Source organism: Gavialis gangeticus, unplaced genomic scaffold (assembly GCF_001723915.1).
Source record: "Gavialis gangeticus isolate Ggan-Ray unplaced genomic scaffold, GavGan_comp1, whole genome shotgun sequence".
NCBI lineage: Eukaryota > Metazoa > Chordata > Crocodylia > Gavialidae > Gavialis > Gavialis gangeticus.
In genome coordinates this window covers 23416059-23420768 of record NW_017728993.1, presented here as the reverse complement: position 1 = coordinate 23420768, position 4710 = coordinate 23416059, and the positions used below count along the sequence as shown (strand labels likewise).

General features: G+C 54.4%; 1 protein-coding gene across 2 annotated transcripts in view; it reads right to left on the bottom strand.

Annotated features, from left to right (window-relative positions):
* MOB3C (MOB kinase activator 3C) overlaps nucleotides 1–4161 on the bottom strand; it is an 86591-nt gene extending 82430 nt beyond the window's left edge. The window contains exon 1 of one of the 2 annotated variants that reach the window (XM_019501362.1): nucleotides 3884–4161. The gene's annotated coding sequence lies outside the window, so the exon portion shown is untranslated. The remainder of the gene's footprint in view (nucleotides 1–3883) is intronic. The other variant, XM_019501361.1, reaches the window with a different exon arrangement.
* Between the last annotated feature and the right edge of the window lie 549 nt (nucleotides 4162–4710).

The window sequence follows — 4710 nt, the reverse complement described above, 5'->3', positions numbered from 1 at the left end:
GGAGCGTCTGAAGCCCCAGGCAGGGCTGGAGGATGCTCGCTGGTAGTAGGGCCACATACGGTTTTTGCATGACTCACGGATTTGGAATTGATTTGGCTGATTTGACTTTGGACATGAAAAATTTTCCTTTAAAAAAAAAAAAACCAACACATTTTTCCAACTGTTTAGTTGATCTAATAAAAGAACCGTGTCTGCCTAAGGACGCCCCCCATGCTCAACATGGAAACGTGGTGAGGAAGCCACCCCAGCGTTGCCCCCCATTGCCACTCACGTGGGAAGCAGACACTTTGGGAGCAAGTTCACTGGGGACGGGAGCAGATGGAAGAGGCCGAGAGCATGGGCTAAGCAGCATAACTGGATACTGCATAGGACTGAGCAGGGGCAAGGGTGGCTGAAACGCTCGGCGGGTTGAGTCCCGTCCGTCCCCTCCACCGGCGGTTACATACCCACACAAGCATGCGACGCCAAAACCTCAGGCAGCACTTAGCAGCGCTCTCCGAACGGCATAGTCAGCGGTAACAGCTGTTCACACCCTGGGACAGAGCAAGGCCTCTAGTGCCGATGAAACCACACATTTCATTAGGGTTCATAGTCGAGATGATGTCTTTTATTAGACCAGCAAGATTTTTGCAAAAAGAAAAAAAAATTCTGTTGCAAAAATCTTGTTGGTCTAATAAAACATCGCATCTGTACTACGAGTCCTGACTGCCTTTTCTTCTAGACCAATACGGCTACAACCTGGGTACCCAATTTCATTCGGGCAGCACTTACACAGCACTGACTCCTAGGGAGACGCTCAGATGGGGATGCCTGGTAGAAGGCAGCCCCTTCAACTTGCTCTTTCCAAAAAGGGAGGATACAGAGGAAAAACAATTCAGTGGGGACCATTAGATGAGGCCACAAACATGACAGTGGGAAGGGAAGACATGACAACATGTGGGGGCTGCTATGCAAAATTGCAGGCGTTCCTCCCCATGCGAAGATCAGCGTGTCCATTTGAACCTGTCTCTGCCTCTTCAGAGCCTGTAGCTCATTGCAACATCAATCCCAGCTGGACACATGCAGTCCTGGACGTGCCTACAGGTGTCCCAGCATAGCAGCACCTCCTGGATCAACTCGGTCCTGCTCCTTTGCCCTTCCCAGGCTAGCACCCTGCTCATGAGCCTCAGAGGCGCAGAGAAGCGGGGCAGGTCAGAAAGTCCAACCCCGAGACAGGATCATCTCTATCCAAACCATCCTATATAAATCCATAATCTAAACTCTCCGTGAAACTACCATCGACGCGATGCAACACCTGAACCTGCCACGGGCAAGGCAGGAGGACCCGGGCATCCCACATCCTGCTTCTATAAAAGATAGCTAATACATGCTCCAGAGATCCTAGGTCGAGGGCCATGCCACATTCACCGGGGCGTGAGCTTTGCAGGGGGGACGGCGGTCATGGCATGCGTTGCAGGTGGGAATGACCTTGGTGGCAGACATGCAATCAGGGGCCTGCAGCTGCCTCCAACGCTAAGTCGCCGCTCCTCTTCACCCTCGCCGTCTGGCCCTCGGTTTCGCTTCCACCGTTCAGGGGATTCCCTTCTTTTCCTCAACGATAAAAATCGAGGCTTCCCTTACTGGCAGCGTTAGCGGTGCTGCTGCAAGTTGGAGCTTAAAAAAGGGCGATTGTCCCAACACGCACCTGCGACGGGATTGACTAGTGGCTGGGCCCCGATTCTCCGAGCCCCTGAACCCCTGGCTCATTTTAAGCTCACTGCAGCCGGCAAGGCGCAGAAGCACGTGGCCACCCAGACCCTGCCAAACACAGGGCGCCGCTTCCCAACTGTGCTCCAGACAGTGCTGTTTATTCCTCTGCTCGCAAATCCATGCTAAATTCCCCCTTCCCGGTCACTAAATACAGCCTCTGTTCACAAACTGACTCCCTCCGCTCCCTGCCCTTGGAACCGAGCCCCGGCATCGGGATGTGCAAGGACGGCCATAGGGCAAAGCATCACCCAGCATGCTTGGAAATGGATGGGGACCACTCTGGATACAGCAGGAACGGGGCCTGGGGCAGCCTCCCCTGACCTGCAGCCCTGTCCCTGGGGGGGTGGCAGGGCCAGGGCGTTCGTGCGGGTACCGTGAGCAGAAGTCCCCGCCAAGGAGGCCTGGCTTCTCCTTGCTCCCCGCAGACCCCAGCTGAGACGCCTCCCCGAGCCGAGCTATGGGCCGCTGCTCGCAGCCTCCTGCCAACTGTGGAAAATTCCAGGAAACCAGCCAAAAAAATAGCGGGGAGGGGTGGGAGGTGGGGATTATCTTTGGCTGGCCTGTGTGAGATAGGCTGGGGCCGGCAGGAAAGCCCAAAGAGGTCTAACCCGAGACAGCCAGGTCTGAAGATGTCGGGGGGGTGGGATGGGCTGCTGTGAGCGAGATTTCTCCAGATCTCTTGTGGGGGCAGAAGCAGCAAGAGCGGGGCAGGGGTTTCCTGTCTTAGCCCCCCCAAAACCAACACCACTGCCAGGAAGCCTGCTCCCCCGCGGCTGCTCCTTTCTGCTTCCTTCCAGACTTGGAGACCCCCCTGCATTTCCCCTCCGCGAGCAACACAAAGCTAGATCTGCTCGAGAAGGCTTCTGTGCCGCAGCCAACGGTCCCCTTGACTCTGCCCCCCGCCACCTCTGTGCTCACCGCCTAGGGCTCCTCAACCTGCCTGCTGCCCCCCACTTCTGCCTCCTCCCCAGCCCTGTAATAGCTCCTGGCTGCTTCCGCATCCTACCTGGACCCCTCCCGCCCCCCATTTGTACAAGGGCTGAAGACCCTCCTCGATCCATCACTGCCGTAACCGAGCACCCCTCCGTCTTTATCCTCCCAAGCCCAACAGGAGGCAGGGCAGCTATTATGGGGACAGTCCTGCTTGAAGCAAGGGGTTGGACTAGATGTGACCTCCTGAGGTCCCTTCCCACCCTCACTTGCTATAATTATATGACTCGATCCCCATTTTCCAGCCAGGAAACGGAGGTATGGAGGCATTAAGCGACTTGGCCCAATGTCCCATGTGATGCTTGTAGCAGAGCCAGGACTTGAACCCAAATCCTTCTGGCCAGAACCTGGCACCTAACTATGGCCCCTTAGTACAGCCGGACTCAGACCTGCAGAGGACACGAATTCATCCCAGCTAACAGCTGGGGAACTTGGGGCTGATCCTAAGCCAGAGGGATGATGCAGTCGCTTGTGTTTTAGCCCGGAGGGGTCTGGATTCAGTCCCTGGGAAAAGGGATGCAGGACCAGACCCAAGACTCTCCGGCCTCTGGAGCCTCTCTGGAGCTGGTGGGTTTGGTAAAAGACTCAGACCCACAACGCAGCTTGTTACCAAGTGCCTGGGTTGAGATCCTCCCGTGGGCTGCACTCCTCATTCAAACACTAATAACTCCCAGGGTGCACGGCCTCGCTTCCCAATTAACCTCTTTGGTGACTCAGATGGTCTCCAAGGGCTTTCCGACCACGAACTGGAGCGTCCCTCGGGGACTCTTACACACAGCACCCGGACCTGCCAAACACTGGACGCTGCTTCCCAACTTCAGCCACTTCAGACCACGTCTGCTCCAAAAAGTGTCCTCGACTCCTCCACTACCATGTTGAATGCCACCCCTTCCCCTGCCACGCAACACTGCCTCTATTCACACACTCGCCAGCTGCTTCCCTGCACTCCCTGCCCCACCGCTTATGGCATCAAACCCGCAAGTGCCCCCCAGCCCCATCACTAGCTTCCTTCCACCGTCAGAAACCAGTCCCTTTCCCTGAGGAACAGAGCTCCCCAACACCGCCCCGCAGGAACAGCCCGACTTTGCTGGGAGATGGCAAGTCTCAGAGCAAAAAAAAAACAACTCCCTTAAAAACCACGCACCTCCTACCAGAGCCGGTCAGAGCCGAAGAATTTAATCCACTGTGTCAAGGCAGCAAATGCCGGGAGATCCGCTTTGAATCCCTCCAGGTTCAGCTTTCAAGCCCCCCTGCCCGGGTGTCAGGGAGAAAACTCTCGCGCCCACAACCTTCCTGGGGTTTTCATTAAAAGAAACTCTGGCCGGACTCTCCCTTTTTTTTTCCCCCCTGTCAGTGATGTCACATCCTGATTGTGTCTCAAACTACAGCTGTCCTTGTAATAACTCGCCTGCAAGAAAGGCGAGCGGTGCTCCCTGCCCCCACCGCCCTCCCTCTTGCTCCCACGCTGTGGGGCCTTTCACCGTGCAGCGAGCTTCTTGGGAAAGTGTCTCGCACACACATGCACACGCGCAGCATTTTTGGCTGCCGTATGAAATCTTTTGGCTATGGGTCCTTCCACTTGGCTCGCCCCTGCTTGGCTCTAAACCAGAGACTTCAGGAACTATACATACATACATACATACATACATACATACATACATACATACATATACACACACACACATATATAGATAGATAGATAGATATAGATAGATAGACAGATAGATAGATAATGCTACAGCTCAAAAGAATATGTTAAAGGGATCAGAGAGGAATAGACATGCTGTTTTTGTTCCCTCCTGCACCCATCTAAACCCTATACATAACTTTTTAGTCCTGGTCAGTTTTTCAGGTTAAAAAAAAGGGGCTTTTTTGAGCAATAAAAGTTATTTTGTTTTTTGTTTTTGGCCCTTGGTCTGCCAGGAAATGTCTTATCAAAGCAGCCTGCTCTCAGCTGCTTTCTTTAAGCGT